Here is a 26,152-nt window from a genome sequence, read left to right on the forward strand (position 1 = left end):
TATATGTGCCCAGTATATGTAGCCAGTGGTATATGTGCCCAGTATATGTAGGCAGGGGTATATGTGCCCAGTATATGTAGGCAGGGGTATATGTGCCCAGTATATGTAGGCAGGGGTATATGTGCCCAGTTTATGTAGACGGGTATATGTGCCCAGTATATGTAGACAGGGGTATATGTGCCCAGTATATGTAGGCAGGGGTATATGTGCCCAGTATATGTAGGCAGGGGTATATGTGCCCAGTATATGTAGGCAGGGGTATATGTCCCAGTATATGTAGGCAGGGGTATTTGTGCCCAGTATATGTAGGCAGGGGTATATGTCCCAGTATATGTAGTCAGGGGTATATGTGCCCAGTATATGTAGCCAGGGGTTTATGTGCCCAGTATATGTAGCCAGTGGTATATGTGCCTAGTATATGTAGCCAGGGTTATATATGCCCAGTATATGTAGTCAGGGGTATATGTTTCCAGTATATGTAGGCAGGGGTATATGTCCCAGTATATGTAGGCAGGGGTATATGTCCCAGAATAGGTCGCCAGGTGTCCCCCCAGCAGGAGGGGAGCAGCGCAGAGAAGAGGGAGAGCTGTAGGATCAGCGGTGGGGAAGGGGGGCCATCTCCCCCCTCCTTCCCTCACCTTAGGGCTCTCCCTCCCTCGCTTTCCCCTCCGGAACTAATGTGCGGCTGGCAGCGGGTGGAACTTACCTCGGTCTCGTCGCAGGCGCGGGATGGATTTGCAGCTAGTCTGGTCCAGACTCCAGAGCAGCGGCTGCGGCACCAGAACTTCCGGCGCTGGAGCGAGACGGAGGTGAGTTCCACCCACTGCCAGCCAGCCACCCGCACATTAGTTCTGGAGGGGAGAGCGAGGGAGGGCGAGCCCCCTGAGATGAGGGAAGGAGGGGGGAGATGGCCCCGCTGTCCGCACAGCTAGCCCTCTTCTCTGCTCCCCTCCTGCTAGGCGCACGGGCACAATAGGCGGCCCGCAGTGAATATTAAATTAGTGACGTTGCGCGGGGCCTCTCCAAGTGCAGGGCCTGGGGCAATTGCCCCACTTGCCCCCCCCCAAAGGCCGGCTCTGGCCACCACAATGGTTGCACATGCTGCTTTACAGCCACTGACTGGTTCCTGGCTGCACTAATGCAACTGCTGAAATTCCCCTTCATCGACACTCAGGCAGGGAACACACTTGACCGTTTTCGTACGCATTTTATGCACAGAAAAACTGAAAACTCATGTTAATCAATGGGCTAGTTCACACTTAATGTGTTCTTCGCGCGCAGAAAAAAACTGACATTCTGCATCATGATTCTGCACATTTGGTCAGTTTTCTCTATCAATTACATTAGCTGCTGTGAAAAAAAACGCCTGCGTTTTTCTGCATAGAAACATACTTGGGGCTAGATTCACTAAAACGTGATAACTCAAATATCACACCTTATCAAAGATATCACACTTTATGAAAAGATATCACACCTTATCAAAGTTAACACGCCTTCTCAGAGTAGCATAGCGAGCGCTACGAACACCCTGGTGCCCAGGGCAGGATGAGTGCTATTGCCAATTAGCAGACATAAGTTCGTAGCGCTCGCTATGCTACTCTGATAAGGTGTGTTAACTTTGATAAGGTGTGATATCTTTTTATAAGGTGTGATATCTTTTCATAAGGTATGATATTTGAGTTATCACAGTTTAGTGAATCAAGCCCTTGGTGTGCAGAAAACGTACGCAGAAAAACATGCGCAGAAAACTGAAATACAAGTGTGTTCCCTGCCTCAAAGTATCTTTTTTTTTTTTTTTTTTTTTTTTTCTTTTGCACAGTAAAGCTAATTGATTTTGTTTGTATCGATAATTAATAACAAACTACTATATGGTGAAAGAAGAAAACAAAAACAGAAAAAGAACACACAGTAGAATTACCAATATTTAGAATGGCAGTTGTGCAGTGGCACAGAAATAACATGTGGACTAGAGGTCATTTGGACCTCTGAGCCTGCTGTAGTTAACAAGTTCTACATAGTTTCAAAGGACCAGAAAACTGCATCTGCTGAGGCGAACTAGGACAACCTCTATCAAAAAGACATTACATTATTGATTAGCACTCTTGATATCCCTTCCCCATACAGCTACAATAAAAAATAATCCTGTAAGTACCTTTTGAAACAGAAGAGGTAACCAATTTTCCTTACATAATGACTTTAGCTTAGCCTCCCTGGCGGTCTATTAAAAACCGCCAGGGGACAGCAGAGCAGTTTTAAATGCTCGCTACATGATAGCCGCTGTGCAGCGGCATCCTCCCACCCTCTTCGATCGCCTCCGGTGATCTCCGATCAGGAAATCCCGTTCGAAGAACAGGATTTCCTGGAGGGCTTCCCCCGTCGCCATGGCGACGGGCGGCATGACGTCATCGACGTCCCGAGCTACCCCTCAGCACTGCCTGGCACTGATTGGCCAGGCAGCGCACGGGGTCTGGGGGGGGGGGGCGGCGAGCGGCGGACAATCGGCGGGTAGCGGCGGCGAGCGGAGTGCACACGCAGCTAGCAAAGTGCTAGCTGCGTGTTGCAAAAAAAAAAATTAGGCAAATCGGCCCAGCAGGGCCTGAGAAATCCTCCTGCGCGGCATAGCCCGAGCTCAGCTTGGGCTTACCGCCAGGGAGTTTAAAGGGAACCTAAACTGAGGAGGACATGTATTTTTCCTTTTACAATAATACCAGTTGCCTGACTCTCCTGGTAATCCTGTGTCTCTAAGGGCCCGTTTCCACTATCGCGGAAACGGCCGCGAATCCGCAGAAATTCCCCGCAGGCAAATCGTGCGGGGAAACTCTGCCATAGGGGATAATGGCGCCGCCGGCCGAATCACTTGCAGAAGCGATTCGGCCGGAACCCCCTACAGAATTTGCGGCGGAGACTGCGATTCCCATAGCCGTGCATGGCACGGCTCATGGGATTCGCCTGCAATCCCGCCCACCCGCTCAGTGCCGGCGTGCGTCTATGAGACGCACGCCGCACTAGTGGTAACGAGCCTTCATACTTTTAGCCACCGCCCCTCAACAGGCATGCAGATCAGGTGCTCTGACTGAAGTCAGACTGGATTAGCTGCATGCTTGTTTCAGGTGTGTTATTCAGCCACTATTGCAGCAAAGAGATCAGCATTACTGACAAGCAACTGGTATTGTTTAAAAGAATACATCCATATCCCTCTCAGTTTAGGTTCCCTTTAAGCAAGAGGGGAAAAGGGAAGGTGTATCTAATATGGAAGAGATTTGAATTCAGTTTATACTTTTTATACTGTTTCATGGGGGCTTCATAAGGATATTGCAGTGGATTTTTGTAGGCAGTGGTCCGTACTAACACACACAGTCCTTAAGAAGCGATTACTCCAGTTTATGCTGTGTTATCTCGCTACAGGTTCTCCTTAAGTTTTGCAAGTCAACTTCTAAAACAAGTTTTTCTGGCAAGACAAGATGTTTTTTTCCCTTAAACTGTGTTGTTTGTGTCACTTATTGCAGTAGCTATAGGAAGTGACTTCCTTGTCACAACTGCTTGGAAGTGGTCAGATCTAGCTTAAAGCCAGCTATCCTTACCCAGACCCCCAGCAATTACTCAGTGCTCAGGTGTACCAGCAGCTGTAGTATGGAACAAGAGGTGCCGCTCTCTCAAAACAAAGCTAACTGGGATATAAATGACATGAAATTACCCCAGGTATGTTGTCATGCTTAACAAGCTTGTGGTTTTATTTATTTCAGAATGCCAGTCAGTGTTGGTCTATATGGCTTGTATTGGGTGTAGAAATGACATTGCCTTTATATTACTGTCTGTTGCATGCAGTGCATTCCATATTGCTTCTTATCAGTAATGCTCTTATCAGCGTTGTGAATTGGCAATAATGTGACTAGGAATTATGCTGTGGCATTATATTTTACATGGAATCAGATTTATTTTATAGATAATTCGCCAAGAATACACAACTGCAGGCCGCAGGGTTGTTGTTTTTTTTACTTCTTTTTCTATTTATCTAACAATCCAACAGATTACAGATAGGGCAGAGGGTGTGAATGAATGAAAAATGCTGCTTTATCATATGAAAGATGTAAAATGAGCAAAGCTGGTAATGGATAGTCTAGTAATTACTGCTGAATAGAGATGTTAATATTTCCAGCTAGCATGCAGATATAATGCAAACTGTATGCAGCTTGGTCAATCAGAATCTGCAGGAACTCAATTTGATTGGCTCAGTTCCAAGCAGCTTGCCATTTACTTTGAATTTGCATACAAGCTATAATTATTAGCATCGTATTGACCATCTCTGCTGCTGAATGCAAAAATCTTAAAGGCCCCAGGACTGTTGTACATTCCCCCATTCAGAGATATTGCACCAATGTTCCTTGTGTGTATTCTCCAGTGAACATTCTAAGTACAATACTTATAAAGTGTTCTTTCTGCAATGGTGGTGCTTTGTTTGATTACGTGTATAATGATGCCCATCTAAATTATTGGACTTAGTCCAATACTTTGATCTAAAGTGGCTGAAGATGTACTTTGCTTTTATTTGGCAACAGCTGGTCTAGCGGCAATATCTTTTCCTTTGCTGGACTATGTCCGATATTGGTGCTGAACTGGAAAGCGCCAATGTCAGACATTGTCCAACATTTGGAAAGGGTTAAAAGCATGCATTTCGTCTGTCTTTACAATGTAGACAACTTCATCTCATACTTTCTCATAAGACAACTGTGGGATGTTCCTAGTCTTCCACTTTCACAATTCATTGTCTAACACAGAAGGTAGAGCAGGAAAATCTACATACAGTAACAAATTTATTAAGGCATCTGACCCAGAGCAGTGGCGTAGCAATAGGGGGTGCAGAGGTAGCGACTGCATCGGCGCCCTTGGGCTAGAGGGGTCCCGAGGGGCCCACTTCTCAAACACAGTATTAGCCCTTTATGGGTCCTGTGCTGATAATAGTCACTTCTATAGCTGATTTAAATAGTAGTAATTATTTACACACAGTTTCCCATCTCCTTCTTGCACCTCTGACACTGTGGTTGTCCTTGATTGGTTTTGGTGTGTTGTATTAATTGTTATCTATAGCATGTTTGGGGGGCCCCAATACTAAACTTGCCCACAGCTTCTTAGCTACGCCACTGACCCAGAGGGTACTCATCCTAATGGATGAAGGGAATTAAGCTCAGATTTTGATAGGCTGCTTTATCTTATTTTCTCTGACTCTTTCAAGTGGGCCAATTTTATATGACTGGAGTACAGTTGATGTTTTCCCATTATTCAAAGAACATCTGAAGTGAGAGGTATATGGAGACTGCCACATTTATTTCCTTTTTAGCAATCCCAGTTGCCTGGCTTTCCTGCTCATCCTCTGCCTCTAAGGGCCCGTTTCCACTTGTGCCGTAGGCGTCAGCACTTCCGGGTGTGCGGGAATGCAGGCGAATCCCAGAAGCTGTGCCTAATCTATACTGCAGCACCTACCTACCTACCTAACCTATACTGCAGCACCTACCTAATCTATACTGCAGCACCTACCTACCTACCTAATCTATACTGCAGGCACCTACCTACCTACCTAATCTATACTGCAGCACCTACCTACCTAATCTATACTGCAGCACCTACCTAATCTATACTGCAGCACCTACCTACCTACCTAATCTATACTGCAGGCACCTACCTACCTAATCTATACTGCAGGCACCTACCTACCTAATCTATACTGCAGCACCTACCTACCTAATCTATACTGCAGCACCTACCTACCTAATCTATACTGCAGCACCTACCTACCTACCTAATCTATACTGCAGCACCTACCTACCTAATCTATACTGCAGCACCTACCTACCTACCTAATCTATACTGCAGCACCTACCTACCTACCTAATCTATACTGCAGCACCTACCTACCTACCTAATCTATACTGCAGCACTTACCTACCTACCTAATTTATACTGCAGCACTTACCTACCTAATCTATACTGCAGCACCTACCTACCTACCTACCTAATCTATACTGCAGCACCTACCTATCTATCCTATACTGGCACCTACTTATCTAAGCTATACTGCAGTCACCTACCTAAGCTATACTGCAAGCACTTACCTATCTAACCTATACTGCAGTCACCTACCTATCTAAGCTATACTGCAGTCACCTACCTATCTAAGCTATACTGCAGGCACCTACCTATCTAACCTATACGGCAGGCACCTACCTACCAGACCTATACGGCAGGCACCTACCTACCAGACCTATACTTCAGGCACCTACCTAACTAACCTATACTGCAGGCACCTACCTACCTACCTAACCTATACAGCAGGCACCTACCTACCTACCTAACCTATAATGCAGGCACCTACCTACCTAACCTATACTGCAGGCACCTACCTATCTAACCTATACTGCGGGCACCTACCTATCTAATTCATACTGGTGGCATCTACATAGCTAACCTAAACTGTGGGCACCTATACCTGGCTCCACGGTGTGGGGGGGGGATTTTTACACCCTCGCCCTGGGTGAAATTTAGCCTAGAAACTGCCCTGCCTCCGCCCATCTGATTGTTGCCGAACCCGGCCTGTTACTCACTACGATTTTGTCTGACGATTTTGTACTGCGAGCTGATACCGACCCTGCCTGTACGACCTCTCTGTTACTAGTGATAGTCCCTACAGCCAAGGGCTATCACATAGGAGTACTCCTGTGTTACTGTGCACTAAAACACGTGTGATCACACTTGATTAAAACTAATACTGACATTTGCATTATTAGAGCGGTTTCCATTTATATTACTGACTATCCTGATTGAGCTCAATCTGATCAGCAGAGATACCACTGATCATTACAATGCTCGGTCTGGGATTTTATCAGGGCTGATTAGAAGCAAGCTGAACAGTTAAAAATGAAAGAGAGAGCAGGGTAAGTGTTTTCTCTAATGTTCCCACTGATATATATGGTAAAATACATGAGGGTGCTTCGTCTCTGGTTCACTTTAAACTGATCAAATGTAAAGCTTTGGCAGGGAAACCCATTTTGAAATGTGGCGGGGACCGATTTGGGGCATATTTTTAGTTCATTAGCATCCCTATGTTTCGGTCTACAATAGGTACTGTATATTTTCAGGCTTAATCCAAATTTTTTAGCACACAAAATGTGCTAATACCGAGTTACAGTGGAGGGCTTGTGGAGCGGAAATGATTGTGCAGAGTGGGGTGGAGCACAATGCATCATGGAGCCGGCAGCGGAGCATAACAGATCCTACATTTTCCAGCTCAATGTGTCTATGCGCCCCATCACCCCTCCCCCACCACTCCCCTGCACCATGGTAAATGGAGTACAGTACTTGACTGACCTGTGCCCCTTGGCTTGTGGAGCACAGCCTGCAGCAAGGTCATGTGTCAGTGCCAGTGCAATGTTTGGGGATCCCTCTTGCCTCTCTATCGCATTTGCCATCTAATGGCGTCTTGAGACATAGGATAGCTGAGAGAGAAGCAAGAGGGATTCCCGAACATTGCAGCAGGACTGGGAGCACGATTGGGGCGCGCATGAGCAATATGCCCTGACTGAAGGACTATAAAAAGAAATGACATGGTCATTCTGACTTTTATTTTCTGTATCATACATATTGTATCTTTGCCACACTACTAGCTTTTCCTTAGTGTGTATTAGTTCTCCATGCACTTTTGTTCTTTTGTACATTTATATGCAAATATTTTCTCATGTAGGTTTCTGAATAGTGTACCTTTTAAGGGCTCTGCCTCTGACACAAGTGACCAGGGTTTGAAGCTCGGCTCCTGTTCATTAACCCTCACCAATTTCAGTAGGAGACCTTGGGCAAGGCTCCTTAACACTGCTACTGCCTATAGATTGCGTCCTTGTGGCTGCAGCTCTGGTGCATTGAGTCCACCAAGAGAAAAGCGCAATATACTGTACATATTCTCTGTCTTGTCTGTGTCTTCTACATGTGAGTTTTTCACGTGCACATTTCTTAAGTACCATTTCTGTTCTGACTCACTATTTTTCAAGCCAAATGAAGGGTATTTCCACGTGAGAAGGACATCTCAGGTTTCAGCTAGGTGATGGAGGTGAAAAGTTAGTTCTTGTGTGAACATAATTCAAGTATACCACTGAAGATATACCAAGATTCAGATGCTGAAGCCAGCCCAAGACAACAGGTAGCATTGATCTGCACTCTGTAGGTATAAGAAGATTTAGGAAGATGTCCAGCTGCTTGCCTATACTTTCTCTGAAAGCTCCGACTTTTACAATCTTTTAATGTTTCCTGATATGTAGGTATGATCAGAAATGTCGATTTCTGATTACGCTGAATTTCCAATTTCTGCCAATGCTGATTTCCAAGGAGTCTATTTTTTGGTCATTTTTTGCATTCTCTGATTGGCCAATAGAGGTGGCCTGAACAGTTTGCCATCGAGCAGTATTCTGGAAACATCAGCTGTTCGCATTTGCAGGGAACAGCGAAAATTTGGCGTGTTCAATTCGCCCCCCTATACATCATCATTGAGCTAAACTTTGACCCCTTATCTCACAGTCAGCAGACACATGGCAGCCAATCAGCTAGCACCCCTTCCTGGACCCTCTACCCACCTATCAAAAAGCAGTTGCAGTGGCCATATTGGATCAATTCTTTCCTGGCTGCTGACTGTTAGTGAGAGCAGGGTCAGACTTGCTGTAGATAGGCAGGGAAAACATTTAGCTAGGCCTGTGTTCTTGTTCCTTACTAGCTGTGAAAGTACTCCAAACAGCCTTTTTGAGAGCTAGCACATCAGTCTCCCGTGTTTTTTGTGTGTGTGATACTCCACAGCCCACTGACACCCAGAGCTGTACATAATGTGATTTTTGCCCATTAGGGTTTAAAACCTGACTTGGCGTCAACTCCGTAATTTTTGGTGAGACTTTTGGCATGGATTCCCCTCTGGCACTCCCCTATCCAGGTGTTAGACACCTTGAAACAACTTTTTCATCACTTTTGTGGCCAGAAACAGTCTTTGTAGGTTTTAAAATTCGCCTGCCCATTCAAGTCTATGGCGGTTTGCCAGATTCGCCTGTTCGCAAACCTTTTGCAGAAGTTTGCCATTCACAAATGGAAAATTCTATGTTTACGGCATCTCTATTGGCCATATAGTTCCAAGTTCACTCTGCATTATCTTGATTGGTCCAGCGCTTCCGAGTTCTGTGATTGTGGCATTACAGAGTTGTGGTAATGCAGTATTTCTGCCTAAATCCGGTTTCCGAGGAGTCTTTTTTTTTTTTTTTTTTGGGGGGGGGGGGTGTCAATTTTTGCATTCTCCAATTAGCCAAATACTTCCAAGCTGACTCAACATTTTCTGCAGGAAACGCCAATCTTTAAGCTGCAGGTGAAAGTGTATCTGAAAAATGGGCGCCATGGCATCCTGTTGCACTACAGCACTATTCAAAGGATGCCGCAGCTCCCCTCCTAGCGAATCCTCCAGGTCTGTGTAATAAACGAAGGGGCAGCTGCGGCGAACAGCACCGCTGCCCCAGCTGCCTACGTGCCCCTGCCCGTCTCTCCGGCGTCTAGGACGCCGAGGACGGAACTGTCATTTTCCCATAAGGTCGCTGTCTCGCGCAGGCGCGCGCACAGACAGGACCTTTATGCGGGGAGGAGGCGCGTCAGCTGACCTGCTGGTCGGCTGACGTCAGAGGAGACTCACGGCGTCCCGGATTGGCTGTTTGCAGGGGGCGTGCCTGTGAGGTCTCCTCTGCTTCTTAAGCCTCCGGGCTTCAGTCATTCCCTGTCTGCTGTCGTGAATACAATGTGTTAGCGCTCAGACCTTAGACTAGTATCCGGTGTGTTTTGATCTGGGAGGAAACCAGGGATTTCACACAAGACTATGATTACTGTTTATTATTGTATTGATTACCTGTGTATGACTCTGGCTAAACTCTGACCTCGCTTTCGCTTGCTGATTCTGTACTTCTACCTATCTGCCTATAGTTGCTGAACCTCTGCCTGTTAACTGACTACTCTTCTGCCTCACGATTCTATACTGACACTTGCCTCTCTGTTGCCGTACCTTGCCTGTCTGACCACTCTACTCACCAGTGGGCCCTAGCCACTGGTGAGGTGCTCTATACCCGCCAGCTCCACTGGTGAGGTGTCGCCTAGTGACTGATAGTACCTTCCCAGCCCCTCTGGGAAGGTTTAGCCAAATCTAAGTCACCTGTTATACCTTCCCAGCTCCTCTGGGAAGGTCTAGCCTTGCTACTCTTCAGTTCCTGTTTTACTAGTTCCTTGCCAGCCCCTCTGGTAAGGACTAGTCAGCCTATTTCCGTATCCTCCTAGTCAGACCTTTCCAGCCCTGCTGGAAAAGTTCTGTGTGATTATTTGTCTGATTTATTATTAGTTGCTTACCAGCATACCTGGTATAGACCAGCATTACTATTTCCTGTACTCTCCCTGTTAGTACCTTCTCCAGCTCCTCTGGGAATGTTTGATCAAATCTATACAGTCAGTGTACTGATAGTACCTTACCAGCTCCTCTGGTAAGGTCTCGCAAAACTATTAAAGTTATGGTTGCACCAATCACTACTCACACAGTCTGTGTTAGCTATACTGGCATTATTGGTGATTCTGCAGATCACCTAATAATCTGGTATAGTGTCTGTATTATTGGTGATTCTGCAGATCACCAAATAATCAGACATCTGAGTTATAACACCCAACCGTTACAGTCTGCTCCCAAGTGAACTGTGGTCGCTAGGGCCCCTGCAGAGAATTTGGCAGCAGCGTGAACTCACCTGTCCGGAGCACAGACTGCTGGAGGAGTGTGGCAGAGGAAGGAGTTTGCGCCAGGGAAGCAAGTAGGGGGGATTGTAGGGGCCCAACAGCCAGTTCAGTGGCCCTGGGCAATTGCCCACTTTGCCCCTACTGAAGCAAAAGCCACACCTCCCTGCTCATTCATAGCCTACATGGCAACACAGCATGAAAAAAGTCAACATGAAAGTCAGCAGCTAACTGATGAATTTATTAGTCTAATCACAATTTTTACTCTAGCTCACACCACTTGGTTGACAGCACCATGTCATGTAGCAGAGTCATTTAGGCTCACAATAATTCCCTCCCACTGTGAAAGCCGAGTGTGAGGAGCAGTAGAAGAAATTATTCTAAAACAGAATTGGGTATTTTAACTCAGGTTAAATCATTTGCATTTATCCTTTACTAAGAAGAGTTACTGGACTAAACAGGAGACACAGTAGGTAACAGAGTAATGCGTGATTCAGTTTCCACTGTGTCATCTGGACATGTACCAAATAACACTTGTCCTACTAATGAAAAGCTGCACCTGACAGTCCATCTCACGCCCTTCACATACAAAAAGATTTGTGTAAAATAGATTTTTAAAGGAATACCGGGACAAATGAGTCCATATATATAAAAATTAGCTCATATACAGTACAGGATCTTCTCAAAAAATTAGCATATTGTGATAAAGTTCATTATTTTCTGTAATGTACTGATAAACATTAGACTTTCATATATTTTAGATTCATGACACACAACTGAAGTAGGTAAAGCCTTTTATTGTTTTTTTTTATTGATGATTTTGGCATACAGCTCATGAACACCCAAATTTCCTATCTCAAAAAATTAGCATATTTCATCCGAACAATAAAAGAAAAGTGTTTTTAAAACAAAAAAGTCAACCTTCAAATAATTATGTTCAGCTATGCACTCAATACTTGGTCGGGAATCCTTTTGCAGAAATGACTGCTTCAATGCGGCATGGCATGGAGGCAATCAGCCTGTGGCACTGCTCAGGTGTTATGGAGGCCCAGGATGCTTCGATAGCGGCCTTAAGCTCATCCAGAGTGTTGGGTCTTGCGTCTCTCAACTTTCTCTTCACAATATCCCAAAGATTGGCAGGCCAATTGAGCACAGTAATACCATGGTCAGTAAACCATTTACCAGTGGTTTTGGCACTGTGAGCAGGTGCCAGGTCGCGCTGAAAAATGAAATCTTCATCTCCATAAAGCTTTTCAGCAGATGGAAGCATGAAGTGCTCCAAAATCTCCTGATAGCTAGCTGCATTGACCCTGCCCTTGATAAAACACAGTGGACCAACACCAGCAGCTGACATGGCACCCCAGACCATCACTGACTGTGGGTACTTGACACTGGACTTCAGGCATTTTGGCATTTCCCTCTCCCCAGTCTTCCTCCAGACTCTGGCACCTTGATTTCCGAATGACATGCAAAAGTTGCTTTCATCTGAAAAAAGTACTTTGGACCACTGAGCAACAGTCCAGTGCTGCTTCTCTGTAGCCCAGGTCAGGCGCTTCTGCCGCTGTTTCTGGTTCAAAAGTGGCTTGACCTGGGGAATGCGGCACCTGTAGCCCATTTCCTGCACATGCCTGTACACGGTGGCTCTGGATGTTTCTACTCCAGACTCAGTCCACTGCTTTCGCAGGTCCCCCAAGGTCTGGAATCGGTCCTTCTCCACAATCTTCCTCAGGGTCCGGTCACCTCTTCTTGTTGTGCAGCGTTTTCTGCCACACTTTTGGACCACTGAGCAACAGTCCAGTGCTGCTTCTCTGTAGCCCAGGTCAGGCGCTTCTGCCGCTGTTTCTGGTTCAAAAGTGGGTTCATTTTTCCATCTGCTGAAAAGCTTTATGGAGATGAAGATTTCATTTTTCAGCATGACCTGGCATCTGCTCACAGTGCCAAAACCACTGGTAAATGGTTTACTGACCATGGTATTAATGTGCTCAATTGGCCTGCCAACTCTCCTGACCTGAACCCCATAGAGAATCTGTGGGATATTGTGAAGAGAAAGTTGAGAGACGCAAGACCCAACACTCTGGATGAGCTTAAAGAGAATCTGTATTGTTAAAATCGCACAAAAGTAAACATACCAGTGCGTTAGGGGACATCTCCTATTACCCTCTGTCACAATTTCGCCGCTCCTCGCCGCATTAAAAGTGGTTAAAAACAGTTTTTAAAAGTTTGTTTGTAAACAAACAAAATGGCCACCAAAACAGGAAGTAGGTTGATGTACAGTATGTCCACACATAGAAAATACATCCATACACAAGCAGGCTGTATACACCCTTCCTTTTGAATCTCAAGAGATCATTTGTGTGTTTCTTTCCCCCATGCACTGAAGTTTCAGGCTGCTCTTTTCTTCCTGCAAACAGCTTTGCCCTTGTCTGTAATTCCTCAGTATGTGAAAGCCCAGCCAGCTCAGAGGACGATTTATCCAGCTTGTAAAAGATGAGAGAAGCTGCTCTAATCCTAAATAACACACAGGCAGTGTGCATAAAGGGGAGTTCATAGCAGAACCACAACACTGAAGAACTTGGCAGCCTTCCAGACACAGGCCGACAAGTCTGACAGGGGAAAGATACATTGATTTATTACAGAGACAGTGATAGTATAAAGTGCTGCAGTAAGCCAGAACACATTAGAATAGCTTTTGGAACTTGTAGGATGATAAAAAACAGGATGCAATTTTTGTTACGGAGTCTCTTTAAGGCCGCTATCAAAGCATCCTGGGCCTCCATAACACCTGAGCAGTGCCACAGCTGATTACCTCCATGCCACGCCGCATTGAAGCAGTAATTTCTGCAAAAGGATTCCCGACCAAGTATTGAGTGCATAACTGAACATAATTATTTGAAGGTTGACTTTTTTTTGTTTTGAAAACACTTTTCTTTTATTGGTCGGATGAAATATGCTAATTTTTTGAGATAGGAAATTTGGGTTTTCATGAGCTGTATGCCAAAATCATCAATAAGAAAAACAATAAAAGGCCTGAACTACTTCAGTTGTGTGTATTTGAATTTAAAATATGTGAAAGTCTAATGTTTATCAGTACATTACAGAAAATAATGAACTTTATCATAATATGCTAATTTTTTGAGAAGATCATGTATATGTATTCTGTCATGGTTGCAGACACTTTCCGCAGTGTCTGTTCTCCAATATGCCCCTGTTACTTTGGTAATGCCTCACATTAGAGGTCCTGATTAGAGTGTGTCAGTGACCCCTGACCTGGAGGCAGTTTGGGCATTTTAATAGAAATTATCAACACAAATTGGCGTGTAGATAAGCATAAAGGAGAAATGTAATGGGCATAGCATCTAAGTGGTTAGCATGCTCCCCTTGCTCTGTTGGAGTGATTGGTTCTGAGCCTGGCCAGAACACTATCTGCATGAAGTCTGTATGTTCTCCCCATGTTTGTGTGGATTTTCTCCATTTAACTAAAATCATTCAGTGCTGGCTTTCTTGAAAAACTGGACCTCACATGTTGTGGGTATAATAGATTCTGAGACCTGCTGAGGGACAGAGATGTGGATCTATCCTGTAAAGTGCTGAGGAAGGTGTGTCTGCCTTGTTTAAATGCATAACATTAATGGTTCATTAAATAAAGAAGAAGCAGCCAAATGTATTTTTCCTTTCTACAAAGCATGCCTTATTAAGTAAACAAATTCATGATTACAGATCTCACAGGCATGAAATGACTGTTGTCCAAAACACTGACTGGGCAGCGCTCTAAATCTGTGATTCTTTGCTGTTATGTCAGTTCAGTGCAGCACAGTGCATGTTGAAAAACATTCAGCAAACAGCAACCGGTTTTCTGTGCATGTTCTGCAATACATTCTAGTAGTGTCCGATTGCACATTGTTGTACCTGTAACAGGGCCGGATTCACCATAAGGCACTGTAGGCACGTGCCTATAAGCGCCTGATGATAGAAAGGAGGCTCACTCTCCTCCCCTAGCGTCTCCCTCCTTCCGTATGCAGAGCCCTGAGCAGAGTGTAAATGAGAGGTTACTCACCCGACTCTCGGCATTCCACTGACAAGATCTCCCTTCAGTTGGGGGCACCACTAGCAACATAATGCTGAGGTTCCTCTACCTACCGAATGCTAAGTGACTCCTGTGCCTATGATGGGCAAGGGAAGTAAGGGAGAGGTGACAGCTGGACCAGCCAGCACACTTGTGGTGTGGTTCCGCGGGGGTTTGTAGGTTCATGGAGAGGAAAGTCTAGGGTGCCAGGACATCTGAGCCTATAGGCTTATGTGATGTAAATCTGGGCCTGGTTGTACAATCAATACAATCAAGATCGTTACCTTTTGGGAGGATTCTAATTGATCAGATTGGAGCACTAATCAATTGCTGTTACAGAAAATTCAAACATTATTTTTGTGTAGGAACTCCCTTTTCTTTGCTACCTGCAGCTATGCTTTTTGTATAGGGAACGCCAACCAGGGCCGGATTTCTGAAAAGGCCAAGAAGAGCCGGGCCTTGGGCGGCCGAAAGCCTCAGGGGGCACCTGGACATGTGGTTGCTGCATATGAAAGAGAAGGCTGCAAACGGGGAGAAACACATGAAAAGGGGAAGCTGAGGTACATAAAAGAAAGGGGCTGCATACGTGGACATTACACATGGAAGAGCGGGCTGCTCATGGAATGGGAGGGGCGCTGCTGCACATGGAAGGGGTACCCCAACATACTTGGCCTAGATGCAGTAAAAGTATGAATTCGGCTTTGATGCCAACAAAAGCATATTTGAATCTCCTGTCATTTGTTTCTTATTTGTCAGTATATCTGACAAATAAAAATCCTTCCTGGTGAGGATTCTGATTATTAGTTCAATATTTCACAGGGTTCCCTAAATGTTCAGTATAGCATCAGAAAGAAGAGATTACACTACAGTTTTCTCATTAGTCCACTGATCAGACCAATGTATATCCTGCTCAGGTAAGATTCTTTTTGGTCCACATCAAAGGATGTGTGAGGGGCCACATCGGAAAATATAAAGATGCTTTTGTTGGGGCTTTGTTGTGGCATTTCAGTCAAGATTTTAAGAATACCGCTGATTGGGACATTGAATCATGGAACTTGATGTGGCGTCGTAAGACAATGTCTAATGGCAATCAGGTGGAAAGCTGAATATATGCAGTGTACAGAATACCTGCTAGTTTTGTTTCTTAAACTCCACTGTGGTTCTTGTCCTCTTGTCTTTGCTGGTTTGTGCCAGTCAGGTATGACTATGTGATGCCCAAAATAGGATGAACAATAGACGCTGACACTAGGCTACATTTTTCAGCATCCCTGTGTGACAGTAGAAAATACATGTTTAATTCCAAATGTAATACTTCTAATTTAAACTAATCAACAAGATTGCTTTGATGATATGCCTTGTCCAGTTTTAATTAAGTATAGTACAGTATCAGACTTGCTTGGAAACTGGAGGAAGTATCCAGTGGGTGCTATGTTATCGTCTTTAGTTTCTTATCTTACATGTATATCACACAAGCAGACTGTGCAGGAGAGGCTGTCACTTAGTGCAGGGTAACACTGCATGCTCTCACGTGTCCTTTGCGAAAACTTGTGATGTCATTCCCCTCAGGGAAGTAACTTGGGAGCACTCAGTGTCAGTCAGTGCAGCAACCAGGGGCGTAGGAATAGACCCTGCAGCCCCTGCAGTTGCAGGGGGGCCCCTAGCAAGTCAGGGGCCCGGAGGAGGAAAGGCTGCAGCAACTGCTTTCTGTGTACTTACATGTAATGTGGAATATGAGACAAACCATGCCTTGGTGGTGTTAAACTGCATTCCAGCCTGAGGTCAATAAACTGTGTGTGTCCAAAGCGATACAGGAGGTAATGAGTTCAATTTTACCCTTATATTCAGCTTTGTATGGATGTCTGTGACTAGCTTGTTCCAGTACCAGAAACCATTTAATTGGTTATACACAGAGAAGAGAGTAAAGTAGCAGAGTTTAACCGGCCTTGCTGTTTATCTGGCCTATCAGCTGCATTCTAGTGAGGATACTTGACCTCGCCGGTCTGCATTTGCTGGCTGCTGTTCACTTCTACATAAAACAGGTCACACCAGTTTTTCATTTGCTCCTCACATTCTTAGCAGAGCCTGAACTCATACAGTATGTTATAGAGATGTACTGCAGTTTGTAGGGTTGACAGATATTATTATTATTATTGATTTATAAAGCGCCAATATATTCCGTGGCACTGTACAAAGTAAGAAACAAACATGGGGTACATAATACAGACAATGTTAATATACAAAATACATAGTTGGTGACAAAACACAAAAAAATGATACAGCATTGGGCCCAATTCAATAAAAGTTTTTATCCCAGGTGATATTCTCATACCTTATCAATAAAATGCCTTTTAACCCCCTTGGTGTTATGATTCTTTCTGGATTTTAGGGTCTAAAAGCGGTACAATTTTTTGCACCCTTTCAGACCCTAAAACTGGAAAAAATCATGCTGTCAGGGAGATCTGCACAGCCCCAGCAATCCCTCACCTCCCTGGCTGCAGTTATGCCTCCATCCTCCGGGTGGCGCTGCAACTCTAAAGTGAGATTGTCGGCTGTCGTCATGACGACAGCCGGCGGTCTCACCAGGAGGAAGCAGAGCCCCGGAGGAGAGGAAGAAGAATGGCGTCAGACGTAGGGATCCCTGGGAGGTATGATGAAAAGCTCCCGCTGCGCACATTGCTCTGCATTCAGCCTCCAGCGGTTACCCCGAGCAGAGGTCAGATTACCGCTCTGAGCTGCGGTTTCCGCCCCGACCCTTGCTCGGGATAACCGCCAAGGAGGTTAAAGTGAGCCTGAAGCCTAAAAAGAAAGAAAAGCCAAAAAACAAGGACTCGCCTAAGGAGAGGGAAGACCCTGTGTCCTATAGAGCCTTTCCATTCCTCCTACGGTCCCCGCTTTCTACTGCTGTCTCCCCCAACCTGCTCACTTTCGCAGGCTTTGGCAATCTTCAGGAGCAGCTCCATACTGCGCATGCACGCATTCTCGTGCACTCGCGCATGCGCAGTACGGAGCAGCCGTCTTTGGGAGAACGGAGCACTCGGGCCAAAGCCTGTGGAAGTAAGCAGTCTCCAATCCATCGGTCAGAGACTGCTAATGAGGAAACAGTGGTGGAATATGGGGACCTTAGGTGAGTATTTATTTTTTCACCTAATTTTTGGTACTTTGTCAATTGAAGAGTGCTAAAAAGTTATTTTAAACAGAAGATGAAAATGTTCTCCTAGGAGAAAACTTAGAAGAAAAAGTGAATTAGATCAAGCCCATTGACATTATTATAAGACATGTCAGAGCATACAGAATATATTTAAGGCAAACCTGAGCCAACTTTCCCTCTACTTAGGTATGTTTGCCATGTTGTAATCTAAATACCTTGATAACATTGTTTAATAACGCATTTCACCTGCATTTCACCTTGCTGGCCAATGCTACCCGATCTCTGATTAATGACGGCTGCCATCCTGCTTTTTAAAAATCCCAATACCTGCAGATCTGAGGTGTGTGACAGCTGGTCCCGAGGCTAAAGTGTTACCTTTGTCTCTGCTACTCTACTGCCAATAGTTTGCTTACACTGCAGGGAAAGAGCACAGTATCAAACACTCATCCAACGTTGTCATCTTCACAGAGACTCGCACACAGAGAACAGTGAAGGAAAGTAATTCCTCCTGAAAGTATCTTCAGCTGTGAAAAAAAAAATTATGCATGTTAAAGGGTACCTGTAGTCAAAATAAAAGTCAAGATACTTTCCTCTGTAGAGGGAAGTCTCTGAATGATCTTCCTACGCTTCTCCTGCTCAGGGACTCTCTACAGCATTAAAGTTGAATATTGCTTGTGTCTGCGATCCACTCGGGGTATGAGTGCAGCCGCACTGCGCAGACATAAAGCACAGCCTATGCCTGTGCAGTAGCATGGAGCTACTCGTGCACAGCTTTTTTCTTGGTGCGCAAGTGGCTCTGTTGTACTGAATAGGCGCAAACGTACTGGTGCCTGCACAGTCCACTCATGCTCATACACCGAGGGCACCGCGGCCGCCAAGATGAAGAGGGTCACGGCTGGCAGCGGAAGGGTCACTTTGTTATTGACCTGAGGAAGTGGGCCAGTACCCGTGAAACGCATTGTCTTTTTTTGTGCATCAGTAAATTTATTTCAACCTATATGGTTTGTTCATTGATGGTGGTAAGATCGTATTACTTCTGTACTCTATAGTTTAACGTTTACGTAATATTCTGGGTGCCTCCTGCCACTTTTTCCTAGTTATATCCCCTACTGATGTAAGTATGTAACTCTCTTTTTAGGATTGTAGATGTGCTTTAAGGTGCATACACACACGCACAATATCGCCTCAATTTTTCTTGACCAGGATTTAACCTAGTCTTGACATGTTCTGTGCCTATGAAGTAGCGAGGAGTGGAAATGACAGAGACGCGTAAGGGTGGAACAAAGGCCTCTACTACAGCTGTGACTTTGGCCCGGTCCACACTATAGCCCAAACACGTCACATGTGTAAACGCTGCGCTAAGCGCATCAGCTCAGGACAAGCGGATGAGCTTCCTGCCATTCACATTGCCGGCTGTGTTTGCACCCATCCGCTCACCTGTCCGCAGATACTTCTGTCACTTTTCTTGTCGCCTGCACCGCCCTGCTTGTAGCCGCTCATCCGCAGACAACAGGAAATATGGGGCTTCCTTTTGGTTTGAAAAAAAAAACCCATGTGAATCCTACCTAGCAACAGGGAAGGTTCTCTTTGATCCATATGAACCAATGAGAATTGTCTCAAACCAACAGGAAACCCTATACTTCCTGGTCACCGAGACAAGCTGGGACGGTGGCGCTAAATTTGTACGAATAAGGTGACATTTTTAGTGCGGTGGGATGACTATTGGGAATGATAAAAAGCTTACACTGCGTCTGCTTTGAGTTCGCAGTCGGACATCTTGCGTTGCGGCTGTGGAAAAGTACAGCAGGTCGGTATTTTGCATTTGCGGTCCAGTGAGCGCTTCATGCATTTGCATACAGTTTGTTAGTGTAAAGGCATCCCATTCATAAAATGTACCATCTGATTTTGTATTTAACTGCATTGCGTTAAACATAGCATTCTTCCCTGTAGTGTGAACTTAAGATCATTATGCGATTTCAGCGGAGATCTGTGGACCCCTGTGCACATGCTAGAATCTCGTCTAGACATTGAAGAGTCACCACTGGCCATCTCAGCTAAAAACAATCTAATGTCTCTATGCCAGGCTTTGCAATAGAATTTCTGAGTTCAGGGACACTGTAAGCCACTATGACATCTGCATATAGTAAATTATGTGAGGGCAAGGCAGCTCTGGCATGGCTGGAACTGATATCTGTCTAATAAAGCTGGTTTACCTACTGGACCTATTATCCCAAGAGGTTCTCTATGAGTGCTCTACACAGGGAACAGCAGCCACAAACATACAGCAATCTGCACTGCAGACTGTTCAGTAATGTTAATTACTGAAGAAAAAAAAAAAAATTAGTTCAGGATTGAACTAATCATCAGCCGATACCCCCCTTTCCCACCAGACATCTTTATCTTTTCTGGAACCCTACCCAGCGATGGGTAGAGTTGGGAAGGGGGTCTGTGTGGCTGATATTATGGTGAAGGGAGTAGGAGGGTGGGGAAGGGCAGCGGAGAGAAGGGGGAGAGAGCGACTCTAATGGCCCATACTCACGGGCTACAATTGTCGCCGCAACATGCGGTGCGCGCGCGTTGCGGTGACAGGTCGCCCGTGAGTATGAGGCACAACACCGGCGGAACTACGTCGAGCGCACACCAGGAAGCGGACCAGCCGGTCTATAGTGCGGTGCACGGCGTATTACCCAACGGCTGAAGGAGAGGAGCACAACGGGAGGGCGCAGACAGCTGAGCGCGCAGATATCCGAGAGGCACTCCATATTCAGCGGATGGGCATTGGCATGCTGATGTTAATTGATACGCTGGCATATTACTCTGGACGCGTAAGTGAGATGATTTGAGCGCACAGAGGCAATTTTTATGACAATATTACGCTATATGGTATTTTGTGTTTTTATCTTTATTACTGAGATTTTTAACCGGATTAAAAAGAAAAGACCTTGAGAAGGGGCAGTGTTCGTAGTTTAATTGGAGTTATCCCAAACGCAGTTTCCACCTGAACTTAGAGGTGGGCAACATCTGGTGAGAAGTGTGGCTTGCAGTGTGTGGATTGACACATTCACATGGTGACACTGTGGAAGTTTTAATGTTAGAGTTGCACAAGTTGTGTTGAAATCTGGACTGTATTACCCTATGTGGAGTTCCTTTCTTCCCCCACAGAACTAAGAGAGCTGCTTATCAATTTTGCTTAAGACCCACCTGAGAGCTGAGGTGGCTTGCATCTGGTGAGCATTTAGAGAGAGGAGAGGTGGGTGCACTGAAGAATTTATCACCTGGGGAGCACAAGCCACTGGTGGTGTGTAGGAGTTGAAAGCAAAATTGTGGACTTTTTGAAACAGTATTACCCTATGTGAAGCTCATATCTATTGCAGGTCTGGAGAGCGCAGCAGTCTTTTTTACAGAGGTAGTTATATTTTCATACATGAACTGCCTGTTTCAAGTCCTGTCATGACATATTTACTGAAGCAAGGTAACGACTATGACATCCAAAACTATCATTTTATTTCTCTGTGGGCATAGAGATAGAGCTGTCAGGCCCCAGCCATTTAGACGTTGATCAGCACAGCACAGCAAACAGATTCCCTGATTGTGCTGTGCCAGATGGGCAGTGCAGGCTCTTGTACAAATACTTCAGCACAAGCAATGTGTGTTAAATCCTAATGTCAATATTCTGTCTACTGCTTACATTGGAATTAAGCCTAAAGCTTACATTGGAATTAAGCCTAAAGTACATGGGTGCTAACTGTGGCTGGTTCTTAACCTACCTCAATTTTATTTGTCATTTATCTTTCACCTTTGTTAAACATGAAATACTGAGTTATAGCATAGTTAATTCAGTGTTTGCTTTGCCTGCTTGGACTGTGCTGGACTTCCACTGTAGCCACAGGTGGCCTCTGCAGATTATGGACAAACTTGCAGTTCCTTGTGTCACCTGTGGGTGGTATCAGGCACTTGGGTCTATGTGGACTAGCCTCACTTGACAAGCAAATGTTCCTTATTAGTATACAGTATACACTGAATTATTTGGTAGTATGATGGCGTGATGAATAGCATTCTTGCCATGCAAAGCCTTTGTCCTTTGGTACAATGGGGACAGTATGCGTATGGGGCTTGTAGGTTCTCCCCTTGTCTATATTGGTTTTCTCTGGGCACTCTGGTTTCCTTCAACATCCCCAAAACATACTGGTATGTTATATGATGTTGCCTCCCCCCCCCCCCCCCCAAGAAAAAAAAAATGGTGTTCGACTTTGACGATTAGGGATCAGATTGTGTGCTTTTCTGAGGGACAGTTAATGACATGAACTGTTTGACGTACTTTTTAAGGCTACTTTTTGTAGCGTTGCAGGTCTCTCCCTCGCAGCTTGTTGTGAGGGCATTGTAAGTCTATGGAGACTTGCACACTATGGCAATCAAGGATAAATTATTAACCTTACAGCAACGCAATGTAGAGCAACAGAAATAGTGAAATCGACACAAGGCCGCTACAAACTCTGCAGTGCATGTCCACATTATTTGTGCCTACAGATTATGTAGCAATACAAGTGTATGGTGATGCGGTAAGTGTAAATCCCCAGTCGTGCTAGTGGCGTGCAGGCTGTACAGCAAGCATGTGATCACCCTGCTGCGGGCTTCCCTGCCACAGGACGATCAATAAATGAAACGAGCCTTAAAAAAGAGACTCTGAACACCCCCCCCCCCCCCCCCCCCCCAAAAAAAACCCTCTTTTTACTTGCCAGTTTTCTTAAGCAATAAGATCATAGCTGAAATGCTGCATTCCCTCGGCAGAATAATGTATTTATACCCCCAAATGCTGGGGCACAATTTGGGGATCGCTTCCTGGTAGAGGCAGAGCTCTGTGCATTAGCTCTGCCTCTGGAGTCAATCTCCTCCTCTCCCCGCCCCCCTCAGTCTTCTTTCCCCGAGAAGGGCGGGGAGAGGTGGAGATGGGCGGAGATTGACTCCAGCAGAGGCAGAGCTAAAGCGCAAAGCTCTGTCTCCCCCGGGCAGCAAAATCCATGACCTGTAAAGTCATGGCATTGTGCCCCGGGATTTGGGGGGTATAAATACATAGTTCTGCAGAGGGAATGTAGAGTTTTCTGCTATGATCTTATTGCTTAAGAAAACTGGCAAGTAAAAATAGGTATTTTTTAAGGCTTCAGACTCTCTGTAACCACTTGCCGACCGCTCTACGCCAATTGGCGTGAACACAGCTGCTCCCCCAAGACCGCTCAATGCCAATCGGCGTGGACTCCTGGAGGCGGAGATTGCAGTGGATTGCGCGCGCAAATGCGAGTGCATCCCCGCTTGAATGACGCTCCGGCACTGCGATCTACAGCATTGCTGGGGACAGCCGTGATACTCGGCTGTCCCCTTGGGACGCACAGAGAGTGATCATCTGTCATAGGCTGATGTCTATGGGAGCCGATTGCTGGGATTGGCTGCCGGGGCGAGGGAGGGGAGTTCCAAAATAAATAAATATGTATTTTTTATTACAAACATAACAACAAATAAATAAATACAAAAAATATAACACTGATCAGAGCCCACCAACAGAAAGCTCTGTTGGTAGGCAGAAAAGGGGGGGTGTGGAGAATCACTGGTGTGCTGAGTTGTACGGCCCTGCAGCAAGCTCTTAAAGCTGCAGTGGCCTAAATTGTAAAAAAAATAGCCTGGTCACTAGGTGGGTGTAAGCCTACGGTTCTCAAGTGGTTAAAGTGCACAAGTATACCTGACAATAATCCTTAAAGTGAACCGAGCACCTTTTTAGCACTCAGGACATTTCTATAACACATGAAAAATGCATGCCAACAATCTGTTTCATTATTAAAATAAACTTTTATTTTACCTTGTATTTTACAATCAAAGTAGATTTAATAGGCTGTTTCAGCAGCCTGACCGTCCCGCACAAATCTCATGAAGGTAATTGTTTTATTGGGCTAATTACCCAGAAGAAAACAATCTCCCTTTCAACAACAAAGGGGGTGGGTAATTAGGACTGTTTGGCACACACCATGTTTTTGAAGAAACAGTCCTAATTACCCACCCCCTTTGTTGTTGTAATTGGCCCAATAAAACAATTACCTTCATGAGATTTCTGCGGACGGTCAGGCTGCTGAAACAGCCTATTAAATCTACTTTGATTGTAAAATACAAGGTAAAATAAAAGTTTATTTTAATAATGAAACAGATTGTTGGCATGAATTTTTCATGTGCTATAGAAATGTCCTGAGTGCTAAAAAGTTGCTCGGTTCACTTTAAGACCATGTTCTACTATGGGGATACTAGATGCAGTTGTATTTTTTTAGTTACTTTGGGCCTTCTTCACTAAATATCAGTAAAGTTGCTGGAGTGTGACACATGTCACACTAGCAGCATGAACATTACCTCGGCAAAACAGAACCAAGACGTGCTATATAGTCAGTAAAGGTAAAATTGCCATGCACTCCCTGCAACTTCACCGATGTTTAGTAAATATGGCCTCATGTCTGTATGTAACTGTACAGGTCCTTCTCAAAAAAATTAGCATATTGTGATAAAGTTCATTATTTTCTGTTTTGTACTGATAAACATTAGACTTTCATATATTTTAGATTCGTTACACACAACTGAAGTAATTCAAGCCTTTTATTGTTTTAATATTGATGATTTTGGCATACAGCTCATGAAAACCCAAAATTCCTATCTCAAAAAATTATCATATTTCATCCGACCAATAAAAGAAAAGTGTTTTTAAAACAAAAAAAGTCAACCTTCAAATAATTATGTTCAGCTATGCACTCAATACTTGGTCGGGAATCCTTTTGCAGAAATGACTGCTTCAATGCGGCGTGGCATGGAGGCAATCAGCCTGTGGCACTGCTCAGGTGTTATGGAGGCCCAGGATGCTTCGATAGCGGCCTTAAGCTCATCCAGAGTGTTGGGTCTTGCGTCTCTCAACTTTCTCTTCACAATATCCCAAAGATTCTCTATGGGGTTCAGGTCAGGAGAGTTGGCAGGCCAATTGAACACAGTAATACCATGGTCAGTAAACCATTTACCAGTGGTTTTGGCACTGTGAGCAGGTGCCAGGTCGCGCTGAAAAATGAAATCTTCATCTCCATAAAGCTTTTCAGCAGATGGAAGCATGAAGTGCTCCAAAATCTCCTGATAGCTAGCTGCATTGACCCTGCCCTTGATAAAACACAGTGGACCAACACCAGCAGCTGACATGGCACCCCAGACCATCACTGACTGTGGGTACTTGACACTGGACTTCAGGCATTTTGGCATTTCCCTTTCCCCAATCTTCCTCCAGACTCTGGCACCTTGATTTCCGAATGACATGCAAAAGTTGCTTTCATCTGAAAAAAGTACTTTGGACCACTGAGCAACAGTCCAGTGCTGCTTCTCTGTAGCCCAGGTCAGGCGCTTCTGCCGTTGTTTCTGGTTCAAAAGTGGCTTGACCTGGGGAATGCGGCACCTGTAGCCCATTTCCTGCACATGCCTGTACACGGTGGCTCTGGATGTTTCTACTCCAGACTCAGTCCACTGCTTCCGCAGGTCCTCCAAGGTCTGGAATCAGTCCTTCTCCACAATCTTCCTCAGGGTCCGGTCACCTCTTCTCGTTGTGCAGCATTTTCTGCCACACTTTTTCCTTCCCACAGACTTCCCACTGAGGTGCCTTGATACAGCACTCTGGGAAAAGCCTATTCATTCAGAAATTTCTTTCTGTGTCTTACCCTCTTGCTTGAGGGTGTCAATGATGGCCTTCTGGACAGCAGTCAGGTTGGTAGTCTTACCCATGATTGCGGTTTTGAGTAATGAACCAGGCTGGGAGTTTTTAAAAGCCTCAGGAATCTTTTGCAGGTGTTTAGAGTTAATTAGTTGATTCGGATGATTAGGTTAATAGGTCGTTTAGAGAACCTTTTCATGACATGCTAATTTTTTGAGATAGGAATTTTGGGGTTTCATGAGCTGTATGCCAAAATCATAAATATTAAAACAATAAAAGGCTTGAACTACTTCAGTTGTGTGTAATGAATCTAAAATATATGAAAGTCTAATGTTTGTCAGTACATTACAGAAAATAATGAACTTTATCACAATATACTAATTTATTTTTAGAAGGACCTGTACTTGTTTCCAGTCAGCAAAAGGAGGTTTGTCTCTAAAATGCTGAAAGTGAA

This window comes from Hyperolius riggenbachi, chromosome 4 (assembly GCF_040937935.1).
Source record: "Hyperolius riggenbachi isolate aHypRig1 chromosome 4, aHypRig1.pri, whole genome shotgun sequence".
In the NCBI taxonomy this organism is placed as follows: domain Eukaryota; kingdom Metazoa; phylum Chordata; class Amphibia; order Anura; family Hyperoliidae; genus Hyperolius; species Hyperolius riggenbachi.